General features: G+C 46.0%; 1 protein-coding gene across 11 annotated transcripts in view; it reads right to left on the reverse strand.

The window, feature by feature from the left end:
* The window catches only part of BFAR (bifunctional apoptosis regulator), a 48,410-nt gene extending 45,427 nt beyond the window's left edge, over positions 1-2,983 (reverse strand). For 2 of the 11 annotated variants that reach the window (XM_069734070.1, XM_069734064.1), the window contains exons 1-3: positions 2,863-2,946; positions 341-424; positions 195-255 (exon numbers count right to left, since the gene is read on the reverse strand). The gene's annotated coding sequence lies outside the window, so the exon portion shown is untranslated. Of the gene's footprint in view, positions 1-194; positions 256-340; positions 425-2,862 lie in introns of all 11 variants that reach the window. The other 9 variants (XM_069734061.1, XM_069734063.1, XM_069734060.1 and 6 more) reach the window with 9 other exon arrangements.
* Positions 2,984-19,699: the final 16,716 nt, after the last annotated feature.

Below are 19,699 nucleotides of genomic sequence, written 5' to 3' on the forward strand. Positions count from 1 at the left end.
ATGCGACACAGCCATTGCCGTGATCATGTGGTGCCAATGGATCCCCATGGCAGCTGAAGGACTCGGTTACTGCCATCTGTGTAGTCCCATGAAGACCAGCCACAGGTTGGACTTCATGGGAAATAGTCATTTCTTCTACATTGGGGAAAATAAGTACTTGATACACTGCCGATTACACAAGTTTTCCCACCTACAAAGAATGTAGAGATCTGTAATTTTTATCGTAGGTACACTTCAACTGTGAGGAGACAGAATCTAAAAATAAAAACCAGAAAATCACATTGTATGATTTTTAAATAATTAAATTGCATTTTATTGCATGAAATAAGTATTTGCTCACCTACCAACCAGCAAGAATTCTGGCACTCACAGACTTGTCAGTTATTCTTTAGGAAGCCCTCCTACTCTGCACTCAGCTTGTTACCTGTATAAAAAAAAAACATCTGTACATACAAATCAAGAAATCACACTCCAACCTCTCCACCAGCTGCTCACACCAGCACACATCCAGGCCATATTGAAGTTTGCCAATGACCATCTGGATGATCCAGAGCAGGCATGGGAGAGGATCATGTGGTCAGTAGAGACTACAATAGATCATGTTGATATTGAACTCCATTTTGTTATCAAATCGCCATGTTTGAAGGAAGAAGAAGGATGAGTACTACCCCATGAACACAGTTCCAACTGTGAAGCATGGTGGGAGGAAAACAATACTTTGGAGGTGCTTTTCTGCAAAGGGGACAAGACAAATGCACCGTATTGAATGGAGGATGGACAGCCAGGGTAACTAAGGAATGGCTCCGTTAGAGGCATTTCAAGGTCCTGTAGTAGCCTAGCCAGTCTCCAGACCTGAACCCAATAGAAAATCTTTGGAGGGAGGTGAAACTCAATGTTCCCCAGCAACAGCCACAAAACCCTTAAAGATCTGGAGTAGACCTGTATGGAGGGTTGGCCTAAAATCCCTGCTGCAGTGTGTGCAAACTTGGACAAAACTACAGGAAACGTCTGACCTCTAATTGCAAACAAAGGTTTCTGTACCAAATATTAAGTTCTGTTTTTCTATTGTAGCAAATACTTATGTCATGCAATAAAATGCTAATTAACTATGTAAAAATCATACAATGTGATTTTCTGGATTTTTTTTTTCTTTTTAAGATTCTGTCTTTCACAGGTGAAGTGTACCTACGTTAGAAATTACAAACCTCTCCATTCTTCGTAAGGGGGAAAACTTGCAAAATCAGCAGAGTATCAGTGGATATACCCTTATCATATACAGGTGGGGTCTAGATGATGGCTATTCAGCATATGACCCTGTGGTGTACGAGATGCCAGCCTGCCCTGTCTGCAGAGAAGAATGCTGGGTGCGTCAGATTAGGCGGCCCCAGCTACACTCCTGGTGATGGGCACAAGTCTATAGATATCTATAGATAATAAACACAGCAGTACAGGCTATATTTGTGCCAGCGTGCGGGCGGTCCACCATTTGGCAGAACCCAGCTACACTCCTGGTTGTGGGCACCGGTCTTTGGATAATAGGCGCAGCAGGATGGGTTATTGGGGCTGGTTATACGGTGCCCAGTGTGCGGGATCACACCATTTGGCAGAATCCAGCTACACTCCTGGTTGTGGGCACCCGTCTTTGGGTAATAGGCGCAGCAGGATGTGCTATTGGTGCTGGTTATATGTGTGCCCGGCGTACGAGCCGCCGACCATATGGCAGAACCCAGCTACACTCCTGGTTGTGGGCACCGGTCTTTGGGTAATAGGTGCAGCAGGACGGGCTATTGGTGCTGGTTATACGTGTGCCCAGTGTACGGGATCCCACCATATGGAAGAACCCAGCTACACTCCTGGTTGTGGGCATTGGTCTTTGGGTAATAGGCGCAGCAGGATGGGCTATTGGTGCTGGTAATATTATACGTGTGCCCAGCGTACGAGCGGCCAACCAAATGGCAGAACCCAGCTACTCTCCTGGTTGTGGGCACCGGTCTTTGGGTAATAGCACAGCAGGATGGGCTATTGGTGCTGGTTATACGTGTGCCCAGTGTACGGGATCCCACCATATGGCAGAACCCAGCTACACTCCTGGTTGTGGGCACCAATGTTTGGGTAACAGGCGCAGCAGGACGGGCTACTGGTGCTGGTTATACCTGTGCCCAGTGTACGGGATCCCACCATATGGCAGAACCCAGCTACACTCCTGGTTGTGGGCACCAATGTTTGGGTAACAGGCGCAGCAGGACGGGCTACTGGTGCTGGTTATACCTGTGCCCAGTGTACGGGATCCCACCATAAGACAGAACCCAGCTACACTCCTGGTTGTGAGCACCAATGTTTGGGTAACAGGCGCAGCAGGACGGGCTACTGGTGCTGGTTATACCTGTGCCCAGTGTACGGGATCCCACCATAAGACAGAACCCAGCTACACTCCTGGTTGTGGGCACCGGTCTTTGGGTAATAGGCGCAGCAGGACGGGATATTGGTGGTTATATGGTGCCCAGTGTACGGGCAGCTGACCATTTAGCAGAAGTCACTGGTGTTGCTCAGTCTCCAGGACATCGTGCCATGTGGTCAGTGGAATCTACCTGGCATGGAACACCCCGCCACAGGTGGGCACACAGGGCAGGTGGGGTCTTCCTGGCACTGAGGGCGAGGAGCCACCCATCATGTGCCCATACAACACACAGGTGACACATGGCGGTATACCACAGCTGTAGTAATGCCCCAGTGCGCACGCCTGGCAGCTCTGCTCCATGCTATGGGGCAGCTGGGCTCCCGGTGCCAACACACAGAACGAGACGCCGTTATACTGACAGCCGCCATGCCCTTCTTCCCCAGTCACCCCCGTCACACCATTACCTGCTCTGGCTTCAGCTCCCGAGGGTGCCGCCATCTTCCCCCGCGTCAGCGCCCGGATCATCAACACTCGCTCTGCTTCCGCCTGACAGCCCCAGCTATGGGCAGTCTTCTACGCATGCGCGGCACAGTGTCACGAGACGAGACTCGGACACCGTTAGTTTTCCTGCGGTAGCGTCCAGTGACTGAGCGTCCGTCACATAACTACACTCTGTGACCCTAGTGTGCCCTGACGGGAGGACACGCGTGGGCACAGCAGTCATTGGCGAAGGTGATGGGAGACTGAATACCAGGACCACACCTTGCCATTATAGCTCCTCTAAGGCTACGTTCACATTAGCGTTGCGCGCCGGTGCGTCGGCGACGCAACGCACCAAAAACGCGCGCAAAAACGCTGCGTTTTGCGACGCGTGCGTCGTTTTTTGACGAAAATCGGACGCACGAAAAATGCAACTTGTTGCATTTTCTTGCATCCGACGCTAGCGTCGAAAACGACGCACATGTCGGAAAACGCTACCAAAAAAACGCACGCGTCCCCCATGTTAAACATAGGGGCGCGTCGCCGCTGCGTCGCCGACGCAACAGCGACGCACATTAGCGAAACGCTAATGTGAACGAAGCCTCACAGTGGCATGAATTCACACCTGGCAGGCTTTTGAGTTTTTTCTCAGTCCTTATGCAACTGGGATCGCTGATGTTCGTGGCTTCACAGATTTCGAAGCCTGAAGAGATTAACCCTTTCAAGACGCAGCCCTTTTTCGGTTTTGCGTTTTCGTTTTTCACTCCCCTCCTTCCCAGAGCCGTAACTTTTTTATTTTTCTGTCAATATGGCCATGTGAGGCTTATTTTTTGCGGGACGAGTTGTACTTTTGAACGACATCATTGGTTTTTACCATGTCGTGTACTAGAAAATGGGGAAAAAATTCCAAGTGTGGTGAAATTACAAAAAAAGTGCAATCCCACACTTGTTTTTTGTTTGGCTTTTTTGCTAGGTTCACTAAATGCCAAAACTGACCTGCCATTATGATTCTCCAGGTCATTACGAGTTCATAGGCACCAAACATGTCTAGGTTATTTTGTATCTTAAAGGGACACTGTCACCTGAATTTGGAGGGAACAATCTTCAGCCATGGAGGCGGGGTTTTTGGGTTTTTGATTCACCCTTTCCTTACCCGCTGGCTGCACGCTGGCTTCAATATTGGATTGAAGTTCATTCTCTGTCCTCCGTAGTACATGCCTGCACAAAGCAATCTTGCCTTGCGCAGGCGTGTACTATGGAGGACAGAGAATGAACTTCAATCCAATATTGCAGCCAGCATGCAGCCAGCGGGTAAGGAAAGGGTGAATCAAAAACCCCGCCTCCATGGCTGAAGATTGTTCCCTCCAAATTCAGGTGACAGTGTCCCTTTAAGTGGTGAAAAAACAATTCAAAACTTAGCTAAAAAAAAAAAAATTGTGCCATTTTCCGATACCTGTAGCGTCTCTATTTTTCATGATCTGGGGTCAGGTGAGGGCTTATTTTTTGCGTGCTGAGCTGACGTTAAATGCCGCTGTCAAACGCTGACAGCGGCATTTAACTACGGCATCCGGACGTGCGGCCGGAAATGCGCTTATCGCTGACCCCGTCACATGATTGGGGGTCAGCGATGCTTCGGCATAGTAACCAGAGGTTTCCTTGAGACCTCTATGGTTGTTGATGCTGGCTTGCTGTGAGCGCCACCCTGTGGTCGGCGCTCATAGCAAGCCTGTAATTAAAGGGATCCGGGCGCCGCCCCCACTGCGCTGTTTTCCCATGAAATCCAGCGCCGCTCTCCTCTGCTCTGCACTACTAGCGCTCAGGATCCAGCGCCGTTACTCCCTCCAGGCTTTGTGCCTCTCCTCTGGCGCTTCACATTCCTTTGTGATCCTGCAGACTGCAGCTCCTATATCCCGTGCTCTGGCTGACGCTCATTCAGGCTCATTAGCTTCCTCATCCAGTCAATGTCTAAGAAACGCTCTGACGAAGGTCCGGTGTGGACCGAAAACGTTTAGCGGTTTTGTTTGTCTGGATGCATCAATAAACTAAGAAGCTTTTCTTCTCAAAAATTGCCAAGTTTCATTCATCTTTAATATACGGGGTGGACACACTACTTGAGCACCGCCAACCCTCATATCTACTGAGTGCCGTGTTTCCTTACCGTGGAATTGAGATCAGACGCCATGTCGCGTTTTGAGAGCCCCTGATGTGCCTAAACATTGAAACCCCCCACAAGTGACACCATTTTGGAAAGTAAACCCCCTAAGGAACTTATCTAGATGTGTTGTGAGAACTTTGAACCCCCTAGTGTTTCACTACAGTTTATAAGGCAGAGCCGTGAAAATAAAAAAAATCCTTTTTTTTTTTCCACAAAAATTATTTTTCAGCCCAAGTTTTGTATTTTCCCAAGGGTAACAGGAGAAATTGGACCACAAACGTTGTTGCCCAATTTGTCCTGAGTACACTGATACCCCATATGTGGGGGGGAAACCACTGTTTGGGCGCATGGCAGAGCTCGGAAGGGAAGGAGCGCCGTTTGGAATGCAGACTTAGATGGATTGGTTTGCAGGCATCATGTTGCATTTGCAGAGCCCCTGAAGTACCTAAACAGTAGAAACCCCCCATAAGTGACCCCATACTGGAAACTAGACCCCTCAAGGAACTTATCTAGATGTGTTGTGAGAACTTTGAACCCCCAAGTGTTTCACTACAGTTTATAACGCAGAGCCGTGAAAATAAAAAATAATTTTTACCACAAAAATGTTTTTTTAGGCCCAATTTTTTATTTTCCCAAGGGTACCAAGAGAAATTGGACCCCAAAAGTTGTTGTCCAATTTGTCCTGAGTACGCTGATACCCCATATGTTGGGGTAAACTCCTGTTTGGGCGCACGGGAGAGCTCGGAAGGGAAGGAGCACTGTTTTAATTTTTCAACGCAGAATTGGCTGTAATTGAGATCGGACGCCATGTCGCCTTTGGAGAGCGCCTGATGTGCCTAAACAGTGGAAACCCCCCAATTCTAACTGAAACCCTAACTCAAACACACCCCTAACCCAAATCCCAACCCTAACCATAACCCTAACCACACCCCTAACCCCAACACACCCCTAACCACACCCCTAACCCTAATCCCAACCCTAATCCCAACTGTAAATGTAATCCAAAACCTTACCCTAACTTTAGCCCCTAACCCTAGCCCTAACACGAAACCCTAGCCCTAATCCCAACCCTAGCCCCAACCGTAATGGAAAAATGGAAATAACTACTTTTTTTATTTTATTATTTTTCACTAACTAAGGGTTATGATGAAGGGGGGTTTGATTTACTATTTATAGCGGGTTATTATAGCGGATTTTTTTGATTGGCAGCTGTCACACACTAAAAGACGCTTTTTATTGCAAAAAATAGTTTTTGCGTCAACACATTTTGAGAGCTATAGTTTTTCCATATTTTGGTCCACAGAGTCATGTGAGGTTTTTGTTTTTTGCGGGACGGGTTGACGTTTGTATTGGTACCATTTTCGGGCACGTGACATTTTTTGATCGCTTTTTATTCCGATTTTTGTGAGGCAGACGGGCACAGTCTGCCGCGAATTCTGGAATCATCATTGTCCATATACTATGAGGACATGCATATTCTAGAATACCCGATGCGTTAGAATCGGGCCACAATCTAGTACATCATATGCATTCTTAATCCACTCCCATTTTCATTCGTGTGAAGGACACACAGGCTGCATCTTACAGCAAAAAGCCTCACACTTCACCCTTTGTAAACAACACGTACCCATTATAATCTATGGTGCTGTTCACATGTCCATATTTTTTAACTGTGTGTCCGTGCAAAACTCATGGAGACCCGTCTGTTTTTTGTTTTTTTTACGCCATTTCGAATGAAAAAAGAAGGGAATAATTCAGCTCACCCAAACGAAGCCAGGGATCATCCAAAGCACAGACGGGTCAGCAGTGCAGCAGGCTTACTAATCGAATGAAGAAAAAAGTCCAGATCCCATAAAAGGAAAATTTATTGATGATCCGTAAAATCCATTATAACAGCATGAGGCTATGTGCACACGTTGCAGATTTTGCTGTGGATCCACAGCGGATTTGACGCTGTGGATTCGCAGCTGCTTTCCATGCATTTACAGTACAATGTAAACCTATGGAAAACGCAATCCGCAGTGCCCATGCTGCGGAACAAAAGTGCAGAAACGCTGCCGTTTACATTTCGTAGCATGGCAATTCTTTGTGCGGATTCCGCAGCGGTTTATACCTGCTTCTCTATAGGAATCCGCAGGTGTAAAACCGCAGGTGGAATCCGCACAAAATCCGCGGTAAATTCGCAGGTAAAATGCAGTGCCTTTTACGTGCGGATTTCTCAAATCCGCTGAGGAAAAATCCGCTGAGCTCAAAACTACGTGTGCACATACCCTAATAGTCACCAACCCTGTCAGGGGAGTTCACACGTTTTATGGGATTCCTGGAGCAGGACTTTTTTTCATTCGATCACGAATAGAAAGGATCAATGCAACTCTAAAACACGTGCAGCACACTGATGATATTCGTATTGTCCGTACATAGGCGGATTATAATGGAGGGCAATCTAGGCTACCACAATACGAGGCTCTGGGGGCCCATCGCCAGATTGCCATCATGATAATGATATGTGCGGCGTCATCTGCAGTGCACATATTCCGGCAGGGAGCTTTCCTGATGCCGCGCTGCCGATGATGCAGAATGCCAGCGTGGCTCCAGGGGAGCTCCTGTCATCTCTGCGACGTCATGTGCTGGTGCATTGACATCATAAGCTGGCGCTAGCATGTACGTGCTGGCCAGAATAGAAGTGGAGCCTTAGGGACTGCAGTAGAGTGCCAGGAGAACGGGAGCGAGATTAGTATGTCTTTTTTTTTTTAAATTAATATGGGATGTGCGGGTTCATACTGTATATGGGAGGCTATATGGGGGCTCAGACTATATACAGGAGGCAATGTGCGAATGTGCGGGGTCACACTGTATACAATGAGCTATGCGTGGGGTGTTACTGTACATAGGAGGCTGTATAGGGGCTCATACTTTATATAGGAGGCTATATGGGGGCTCACACTGTATATAGGATGGTATATGGGGCTCATACTGTATATAGAGGGCTATATGGGGGCAGAAACCGTATATGGGGCTTATACTGCCTATTTTACTTAATGCCCTTATTTTACTTTGCCCAACGGAGCTGGGCAAAACGATTTTGAAAATGCCAAAACTTGCAAAAAATGTTTGACTTTTCAAAGTTTTTGTACTCTGGACTTCTGGTGTAAAAGCTGTGATGAATGGGAGCCATTGTGTGCACGTACAGTTATGGTATGTTCTGATGAGCATAGCATACAACCAGCACACAGACTACTAGGGTACGTGTCCACCTTCAGGATGGCCGGCGGTTTAGTCGGAGCGGCAAACCCGCCCTGCGCTAAGCTCCGCCCCCTTCTGGGACGCGATGATGCCGCATGTCCGGAGTCGCAGGGCCGCCGCGTGCGTGTTACCACGCATAGTGGAGATGGGATTTAATAAAATCCCCTCCACTATGCTGTAACATCTGGACGCTGCTTCTCTATGCAGCGTCAAACACGCAGCGTTTCCTGCACATGGAAACACACCCTTAGGCTATGTGCCAACGTTGCAGAATCTAAGCAGAATTTTCCACAGCGTTTTTTGTGTGTTTTTATTGCGGATTTGTCGCTTTTTTCTTGCGTTTTTCTATGTGTCCCAATACAATTATATAGCGGCAAAATCACCACGATTCCGCAAAGTTAATGAGCGTGCTGTGTTTTTTTTTCCCCGATGCGTTTCCGCTGCGGAAAAAAATGCAGCATGGGCACAACAATGCGGAATTCCATTAAAAATAATGTGATGCATTTTGTAAGCGTCTCCGCAGCAGAAAAAAAACGCTTAAAAAACGCAACGTGTGCACATAGCCTTACAAGTCAACGCTTTTACACACGGACCAACAAGACTCATGTAAACTATCATAGCATGCACTAGTCTAATCCGTTTTTGGCTCAGAATTGCCCTATGATGAGTGCATCAAAAATGGATATCACAGTGAAACCATCTTTTTTTTTTTATATAAAATTATTAGAAAAGAAAACTCGGTTTGGCCTATTATTATATGTTAAATTGTATATGTAAACAACAAATGTTGTACAGATGTCTTATGGATATAAAAAACGGACATACAGATGATATATCAATGGCACACAAATTACTAAACAGGTGAAAAATTAGTTTTTTTTCTAGATGGAAAACAGATAATTTCTCATAAGCTCACATGAGCCAGACTTAAAGGCCTCACTCAGTCATAGGTTTTTCACATATGTATGTTCCGTTAGTGTGTTTTTACTGGACACATACCCATTATTGTCTTTGGGATGTTCACTTGTCCATATTGTTTTTGTCCACAAAGAAAAAGAAATGGAGACGTGTCTGTTTGATCCAAGTTAACGATCAAATGCGTTCAATCCAAGCGAAAAGGTGTACAGCAAAGTACTCCGGCCACAGATTGCCACAAATCACATGTAGGGTCTATTTACACAGTGAAATTATATTGTATTTTCCCCACAATTGTGTGAAATTTTAAAGCAATTGTGTCACATTTACAGCAAAAACTCCACTAGAAGAACTAAATATTTACTTACTGTTATCGCTTTTATTCCGCAGCCGCTTACAGAAAACTGTGAGAATCAATTTGTTGAATTTGTTTTTCCCAGATTCAGGAATGTAAATTTTTGCCAGATCCGGAAAAAAACGGAAGGAACGGTGGGCAATGTGGCGCAATCCATCGCTAATACAAGTCAATGGGAAGAAACCGGTTCCGTTTTGTTTTTTCCCCTGGTTTTTCTAAAAAAAAAAGAGCCGTAATGAAAAAAACCTTATGTGTGAAAGTAGCCTAAGGCTATATTCACACTTTGCGGATTTTGCTGCGGATCCGCAGCGGATTTGACCGCTGCGGATCCGCAGCAGTTTCCCATGAGTTTACATTTCAATGTAAACCTATGGGAAACAAAAAACGCTGTGCACATGCTGCAGAAAAATCAGCGCGGAAACGCTGCGGATTACATTCCGCAGCATGTCACTTCTTTTCTGCGGATTTTCAGCTGCTCCAATAGAAAACTGCAGTTGAAAATCCGCAGAAGAAAACGCAGTAAAAACCGCGATAAATCCGCAGTAAAAACCGCGATGGGTTTTCACTGCGGATTTTGCAATTCCGCTGCGGAAAAATCCGCAGTGGAATCTGCAAAGTGTGCACATAGCCTTACAGATGTAGCTTTGAGCTGTGAACATTTGCTCCAATTAGGGATTTCCATTGGGTGGGATCACATCGTCAGCCATTATAAGGGTGTTCACAGGGAGACATTGCACATTAGAGCACCAGTGGAAGTGAACAGAAGCCCTGGTTGGGATTAGGTTTTCTTGCAGAAGGTGATGCCATTTATTTTTTTATGTAGAGTGTTTAATACCAGTAGATTCAGGGGTGGACAAAGGCTAACAAGGGACCTTGTGCAAGAACAGTGTTTGGGTCCAGTGCAGTCTATGGCTACTTTCAAACTAGCGTCGGAATCTCCCCGTCGCAATGCGTCGGGCAGAGATTCCAACGCTAGCGTTTGACGCACTGCACAGCGGGTGCAGCGGATACATTTCTCCGGCGCATCCGCTGCCCCATTGTGAGGTGCGGGGAGGTGGGGGCGGAGTTCCGGCCGCACATGCGCGGTCGGAAAAAGCGGTCCGTCAAGAGCAAAAAACGTTACGTGTAACGTTTTTTTGCTCTCGGTGGTCCGCCACAACACGGCGCAACCGTCCCACAACGGTTGCGACGTGTGCCAAAGCGTCGCAATGCGTCGCTAATGTTAATCTATGGGGCAAAAACGCATCCTGCAAACAACTTTGCAGGATGCGGTTTTTGCCATAAACGACGCATTGCGACGTCTGGCAAAAAACGCCAGTGTGAAAGTAGCCATATATGACAGAAGCTGCTTTGGAGGTAGAAGTGGCCCCTTACCATGTGGCCCCTGGATGGCTGCAGGTTGCACCATTTGTATATCCGCTTCTGAAGTATTTGCCAGACAAGCAGGTTATTCTTTTTTAATGATTCCTAGAATGTGTAACCCATTAAACTCCAGAAAACAACCATCTGCATTTGTTTCTTTCAATGCAGGAGACATGGGAATTTGTCACTGCAGCGCTGCTAAACACTGTGATCCTGAAGAAGGAGGAAACTGCTTTCGGGTGAGTGTATCACATGGCTGCATTTTTAGGGATCTATCACAAGGGCAATCTTGGCACAATTTAGGTAACTTTTACCAGACTTCCAATTAACCTGAGGCTACATTCCCACTATGAACCTTTGATGTTGCACCTACTCAACATGGGTTATTGCTCAAGACTTTTTTTCTTGTCATAAAGATGATTTTTGTTTATTACTGCCTGGTATATGAATTTGAAACTATACTGATCTATTTTGGTGCAGATTACATGTGTTCTGTCTGCGGAAACACACTAAAAATGCACTTGTGGTTTTTTTTTTTGTTTTTTTTTTTTTCTGTCCGAGAAAACTCTGCATACCTGCAAGAGAAATTGACATGCTGTCTACATGAAACGCAAATCGCAGGTTGGTTTATGCTGTGCTGAAAAACAGGTGTGAAATTTCTATACATCCCATCCACCTTCTTAGAACTGCAAGATGCTGTGATTTTCATGCAGCATAAAAAAAAGCACCAAAAGTTAATTGGGGAATGTAGCCTATGGCTAAGTTTACACTAGTCATTTTTTTTTATTTTTATGCAAATAATTATCTGCTGCATTTTGACGTGCCAAGCAAAGTCTGAGACATCAGAAATCTCCTGCTGCGTTTTTGTGCCAAAAGTTAAGTCTATAGAATAAGACTGCAGTGATAATGCATTGTTGCACTGCAAAGTATGCTGCATATACTGACATTTTGTAAAAACTGCTACTCTAATGTGCCGCAGACTTAAAAACGAACACGAAAAAAAACCTTTGCATATAAGCCACCTGAACATATACCCTAACATTGCCAGTCACATACTAATTTGCCTCTTCTGTCGTTTCCATGCTTCATTTTAGCTTGGTTCTTTATATTTGATTTTCCTTGCTACTCCAACGGCCGCAGGGTCCTGTGTTTCCATTATTTTGCAACTTTGGATGTCACTAAATATTTATTGTAATCTATGACTGTATGTATAGTTGAATTGATTATGTCCTTGTCTTTCAGTGACTCTATGATTAAGACCCGGGAGGGGTCGAAACATCATGTTTTTCAGTTGCTTTGGCCATTGTTTGTTTTACTTTGCTTCCACTTATGACTCTTTAAGGGCAGTCTCACACGTCCAGATAATTCCGGTACCGGAAAAATCGGTACCGGAATTATCTGTGTCCGTGTGCCTGTGCATTTCTGTGGCACATCAGTGTGGCACACGTGTGCCGCCCGTGTGCCCACTGGGTACCACACGCACCGTGCCGGAGACAGCACTAAAGTTTAGCGCTGTCCCCTGCATCGTGCTGAAGCCCCATTCATATCTTCCCTGCAGCAGCGTTTGCTGTAGAGAAGATATGAATAATTGTGTGTAAAATCCAGATCCAGGTCCCCACCCCCTGTGCCACCCCCCCATGAATAATCCATTTTTTTCTCTTCGCCACGACAGCACCCACTGAGAGAGGGGATCCGCCCCTAGGAACAGGAAACCCTACGGAGAGATAAAAGGGGCGGTCCCCCTCGCTCCCACAGTTTTGGTTTCCTGTTCCTACGGGAAGATCCACGGAGAAGAGGATTCCCAGCCTGGACGCCGCTTGCGCAGTTTACCTGTGAGGACGGCAAGGGCTCCAGGACTGGATGCAGCGTCGGGGGTGCTGATTCAGTTTTCCCCCCTCTGCTGGCAGACGTTGCGAGACCGGGTCGTGGGGTCGGTTCGCGGCAGATGTCCGGCGGTCTGCGGGGCAAGCACCAGGTGGTAGTGTCGCGCCGTCCTCGGCGGACGCTTGTGCGGTGTGGAGCCCAGTGTACGCCCCCGGAAGTGCTGGTAAGCTTCCGGGGTGCGGAGGAGTGAGACGACGCCAGCGCTGAAGCCGGGTAACAGCGCCGGAGTACACAATATGGCCGCGACCCGGAAGTGGTTAGCACTTCCGGGTTCAACAGGAAGAACATGGCGGCCCCCATGTGAAAAGGACGCCGGCGCTGCATCCCGGCGTCCAGAATGGATTCTACAAGGGAGCCTGCGGTACCTTCTCTAGAAGTTACCGCCAACACCCTTCGCAGCCATGCCAGCAGCAGCAGCCGCTCTAGACAGAGTGGATCGTCCAAAAGGAAGCCACCTGCATCTGTGTCTCCTCCTCAGCCAGTACCTGATCGGTCAGCTTCTGGGTGAGTGTGCATCTACCCCACTAGTCTGATTATTGTCCCTCTCCCTTTATAATAGGCAAAAAGGAAGGCAAAAGCGAAACACAAGCAGTGTGCGTTATGTATCCAGCCCCTTCCGGATAGTTACACTAAAAGACTATGTGATTCATGTATAAAATCAACGTTACGTGAGGAAGCCTCAGTCAAATCAGAGGATATAAGGGCCATGATCAGGGAAGAATTACGAGCCCTACAAAGCGTTGGCAGAGAGCCACGTATTAAGGAGAAAAAAGGATACGTTTCACCTGTATCCGATCAGGCCTCTGAGTTAGAGGAATCAAACTCAGATAGATCGCAGCAGGAGGTATCCTCAGATGAGGATCAGGATACGTGCTTCCCCACAGACAGCATTGACAATCTGGTGAGATCAGTTTGCAATACCATGGGCATAGAAGATCTTAAAGTCCCTAAAACACAGCAAGACATTATGTTTGCCGGCCTATCCGAAAAGAAGAGACCCTCTTTTCCGGTAATAACGGCAGTAAAGAGTTTGATCAAAAAAGAGTGGGAAAGTCAGGGGCAGAGGGGGTTACCACCATCCTCAAAAAGACGCTACCCCTTTAATGATGAAGAATTAGCAACATGGTCAAAAGCCCCAAAAGTAGACGCAGCTGTGGCGTCTACATCAAAGAGATCTTACTGCCTGTAGAGGATTCAGGCTCGTTGCAAGATCCTCTAGATCGCAAAGCCAATTCACTTCTTAAAAGAGCATGGGAGACTTCTGCAGGGGCTTTTAAACCGGCAATCTCAGCCACATGCACCGCAAGATCCATGCTTGTTTGGCTGAGTGACTTGGAAGAAGGGCTGAAAGGAGGTCTCTCTCGAGAAAAATTATTGTCCTCCATACCCCTAATTAGAGGTGCCACAGCCTTTCTAGCGGACTCGTCTGCCGACTCTATCCGCCTGGCAGCCAAGTCGGCAGGATTAACCAATGCAGCACGTAGGGCCCTATGGCTTAAGGGCTGGAAGGGTGACCCTCAGACCAAGTCTAAGTTATGCAGCCTCCCATGTCAGGGTGAGTACCTGTTTGGTACCAAACTGGATGAGATTTTAACTAAAGCAGGGGAAAGGAAGAAAGGCTTTCCAAATAGTAATAATTACCTTCCATTTTATAGGAGAGCGTTCCGAAAGCCCGCATTTAATAAAAGGAAGGAGTTTAAGAACCAGGATCGCTGGGCCACAAGAGATACAAAACAAAGGGGTGCGTTCTTTGGGAAGCGCCCTTTCAAGTTTGAAGAAAAACCCGTTAGGACAGATCTACCTGTGGGAGGCAGATTGTCCTCCTTCGCTAATCAATGGCGGGCCATAACAGCAAATATTTGGGCAAATAACCTTATCACATCTGGGTTACAATTAAAATTTTCCCCGAGTCCCTCCGGACTCATTTCTATTGACTTCATTAAAGTCTCAATTACAACAAGAGGCATTGAAGCAGGAGGTAATGAATCTCCTAGCTAAGGGAGTCTTGGTGGAGGTTCCATTCCTACAGGAGGGGAAAGGATTCTATTCCCCCTTATTTCTGATTCCTAAACCAGATGGAACATTCAGAACTATTATTAATCTTAAAAAATTAAACATCTACCTAGAAAATCAAACCTTTAAGATGGAGTCTATCCGGTCCACCATTAAACTCCTGTTTCCCTATTGCTTTATGACAGTTCTCGACCTTAAAGATGCGTATTACCATCTACCTATTTATGCAGAGTATCAACAATATCTCTGTGTAGCGATTGTATTGAATGGGTGTGTCCGACACTTTCAGTATACTGCAATGCCTTTTGGGCTATCTATAGCCCCAAGAGTATTCACTAAACTAATGGCGGAGGTAATGTCATATCTAAGACTAAAAGACACTCTCGTAATTCCCTACTTAGATGACATCTTAGTAGTAGGAAATTCTCCTTCGCAATGTCAACAACGGTTGTGTGATATGATAGCATCTCTGCAAAGATTGGGTTGGATAATAAACTGGGAAAAATCTAGACTGATCCCAACAACTCGGCAAATTTTTCTGGGAATTATATTAGATTCTACAAGCCAGAAATGTTTCCTTCTGGAAACTAAACAAATAACGGTTAGGAATAAGGTTCAGTCGGTAATAGATAAACCCCTAATTTCTTTGAGAGAAGGCATGTCCCTTCTTGGCTCCTTCACGTCATGTATCCCAGCGGTTCCATGGGCCCAATTTCATTCGAGGCATTTGCAGTATGCAATTTTACATGAAGAAAAATCTCATGGTCATTTAAATATTTAAATTTCCCTTTCTAATAAAGTAATCCAATCTCTGATATGGTGGCTAGAACCAAGAAACCTGGTCAGTGGAGTCCCCTGGGTAGTTAAACCCTCAAATATAATATATACTGATGCCAGTCCTACTGGCTGGGGCGCACATTTAAAAGATCATTTAGTCCAAGGATTATGGTCAGTCACGGAGTCAGACGACTCTTCTAATATAAGAGAGCTAAAAGCTATCTATCATGCTCTGTGAATTCCTTCCGCAGCTACACGGGACACATACCAGAATTCTGTCCGACAACATGACATCAGTCGCCTATATCAATCATCAAGGAGGAACAAAATCAGGAACACTTATGTCTATAACCGAAGACTTTATAACCATAGCCGAAGAACATCTTCTGTCCCTGTCAGCGCTGCATGTCAGAGGAGTGGACAACTCAAGAGCAGACTTCCTCAGTCGTCATACCCTCCACCAAGGGGAATGGGTCCTAAATCATCACATTTTCAAAATGATAACTATGAAATGGGGTATACCCGAGATAGATCTCTTCGCCACAAGACAAAACCGAGAACTAAAAAGATTCGCTTCAATGTTCCGGGCCGACAATCCCGATATTCTCGATGCCCTTCAGACTCCTTGGACATTTCAGAAAGCATACGCTTTTCCTCCTCTGATTCTTCTACCAACGGTAATCAGGAAGATAAGAGAGGACCGGGCAAATATAATCCTGATTGCCCCGTTTTGGCCAAAAGGACCATGGTTTTCCCTGCTCAGAGCCATGTCCATCTCGGATCCGTGGATCCTCCCAGAGGATCAGGATCTTCTTTCCCAGGGGCCCTTCAACCACCCTCATGTGAAGGGACTAAGGTTGACAGCCTGGAATTTGAGAGGCAGCTGTTAAAATTAAGAGGCTTCTCCGATAGTGTAATTAATACCTTATTGACAAGTAGGAAAAGATCCACTACTGACATATATGTGAGAGTGTGGAGGAAATTTCTAGATCTCTATCCATCAGCATTGTCTAGTGAAATTCCCATCTCCACTATTCTAGAATTTCTTCAAAAAGGACGTGACCTAGGCCTTTCAGTTAATACTCTGAAGGTACAAGTTTCTGCTCTAGGGGCCTTGTATAGTCACAATGTTGCGGGTAATAGATGGATAGCTAGATTTATTTCAGCTTGCCAGAGATCAGAGCCAGTTCAGATTCCCCAGATGCCTCCTTGGGATATTAATTTGGTCCTGGAAGCCTTAACAGGTCATCCATTTGAGCCTCTAGACTCAGCTCACATTAAATATATTTCACTTAAGACCGTTCTTCTTGTCGCGTTAGTATCGGCAAGAAGAGTAGGTGACATACAGGCGCTATCAGTAGATCCTCCCTTTATGTCAATATTTCCTGATAGAATTGTCCTGAAAACAGACCCTTCCTACCTACCTAAAATGTGTACAAAATTCCATAGATCTCAAGAGATCCTTCTTTCTATAATAATCCTACAGACCAGGAGGAGGAGAAGTACCATACTTTAGATGTGAGAAGGGCTATAATAACTTATCTGGATAGGACTAGCGCCTGGAGGAAGAGCAGGGCTCTCTTTGTTTCCTTCCAGGGTCAAAGGAAAGGATCTGGTGTTACAAAAGGCACACTATCCCGATTGATTCGGGAGGCGATACACCTGGCCTATTCCTCTAAAGGGGAGAATCCACCTGAGACTGTGAAGGCACATTCCACCCGGGCGATAGCATCATCCTGGGCTGAGCGAGCAGAGGTTCCTATAGAACTCATATGTAAGGCCGCAACCTGGTCTTCTCCTTCTATAGTCACTATAGATTAGATCTATCTGCCTCCACTGACTTGTGTTTCGGTAGATCAGTCCTTAATACGATAATCCCCCCCCCCCAAATAACTATCTCTGAAAGTCTCTCAGTGGGTGCTGTCGTGGCGAAGAGAAAACACCGGATTACGTACCGGTAATGCTCTTTTATAGAGCCACGACAGCACCCCTTCACTTCCCTCCCATTTATATATATATTAGTGTACATATGAGCACTGTTAAGGGTGGTGGATTCTTGTAGTTATACGTAGTTAAATTATAATAAATGATGATAAAGAATTGTCTACTAAAACTGGTGGGCGGTTCCTCGCAATCTCTGTAACCCAAACTGTGGGAGCGAGGGGGACCGCCCCTTTTCTCTCCGTAGGGTTTCCTGTTCCTAGGGGCGGATTTCCTCTCTGTGGGTGCTGTCGTAGCTCTATAAAAGAGCATTACCGGTACGTAATCCGGTGGTTTTTTTTAAGTTTACCGTGTATAAAATAAAGGTCCATGTCCCCACCCCCTGTGCGCCTGCCTGCTGTTCTGAAAATACTCACCCAGCTCCTTCGTTGGCTGTCGCTGCTTCCTCTCCTGGCCGCACCTTCTACTGTATGCGGTCACGTGGGGTTGCTCATTTACAGTATGGGAGGTGGAGCCGCATATTCATGACTGTAATCGGCGGCCCCACGTGACCGCATACAGTAGACGGTGCGGCCAGGACAGGAAGCAGCGACAGCCAACGAAGGAGCTGGGTGAGTATTTTCAGAACAGCGGGCGGGCGCACAGGGGGTGGGAGGGGGGTGGGGACATGGACCTTTATTTTATACATGATAAACTTAAAAAAAATGGATTATTCATATCTTCTTTACAGCAAACGCTGCTGCACAGAAGATATGAATCGCAGCTTCAGCACCATGTGGGGGGGACAGCGCTTACTGGAGCGCTGTCTCCTGCACGGCACACGGACTGCACACGGACAACGTCCGTGTGCGGTACGTGTTTTACACGGACGCATTGACTTTAATGGGTCTATGTAATACGTGCGCTCCCATGAACACTGACATGTCTCCGTGTTTGGCACACGGAGACACGGTCTGCAAAAAATCAATGACATCTGCACAGATGCATTGAATTGAATGTGTCTACGTGAGTCAGTGGCTCCGGTACGTGAGGAAACTGTCACCTCACGTACCGGAGCCACTGACGTGTGAAACTGGCCTAATAGTAACATAGTTAAGGTTGAAGGAAGACTTTAACCCCTTTACCCCCAAGGGTGGTTTGCACGTTAATGACCGAGCCAATTTTTACAATTCTGACCACTGTCCCTTTATGAGGCTATAACTCTAGAACGCTTCAACGGATCCCGGTGATTCTGACATTGTTTTCTCGTGACATATTGTACTTCATGATAGTGGTAAAATTTCTTTGCTATTACCTGCGTTTATTTGTGAAAAAAAACGGAAATTTGGTGAAAATTTTGAAAATTTTCCAACTTTGAATTTTTATGCAATTAAATCAGAGATGTCACACAAAATACTTAATAAGTAACCTTTCCCACATGTCTACTTTACATCAGCACAATTTTGGAACCAACATTTTTTTTGTTAGGGAGTTATAAGGGTTAAAAGTTGACCAGCAATTTCTCATTTTTTTACTTTTTTTTTTTTTTTTTTTTTTTTTTTTTTTAGGGACCACATCTCATTTGTAGTCATTTTGAGGGGCCTGTATGATAGAAAGTACCCAAGTGTGACACCATTCTAAAAACTGCACCCCTCAAGGTGCTCAAAACCACATTGAAGAAGTTTATTAACCCTTCAGGTGTTTCACAGGAATTTTTGGAATGTTTAAATAAAAATGAACATTTAACTTTTTTCACAAAAAATTTGCTTCAGCTCCAATTTGTTTTATTTTACATAGGGTAACAGGAGAAAATGGACCCCAAAAGTTGTAATGCCACCTGTGGCATTCGGTCAGGGTGACCGACGCTGCTTTAAGGGGTCTGCTGGGGTGATGCTATGGCAGCTAGATGGTATACCTTCCCACAGGTGAAGTATATCCCCAGAGCTTCCTGGTATGTAGACTGTGAATGGTGGGCGGTGCAGAGAACGAGAACACAAGGTTGCAGTTTCTATTACCTTTACTGATGACTCCAGCATCTACAGTCCAAGGCAGCAGATCACAGGGCAGGCAGAGTCTGGTCGGTTTGGAGGCAAGTCCAGAGTCCCCTTGTCCAAGTGGAGAATAAAAGCCTTTCCTCTAGTGCCGTGGTGGTGTAGGCCCTTACTGCTAAACTTCTCATAAGGTCCTCACAGATGTT

This window comes from Ranitomeya imitator, chromosome 7 (assembly GCF_032444005.1).
Source record: "Ranitomeya imitator isolate aRanImi1 chromosome 7, aRanImi1.pri, whole genome shotgun sequence".
In the NCBI taxonomy this organism is placed as follows: Eukaryota; Metazoa; Chordata; class Amphibia; order Anura; family Dendrobatidae; genus Ranitomeya; species Ranitomeya imitator.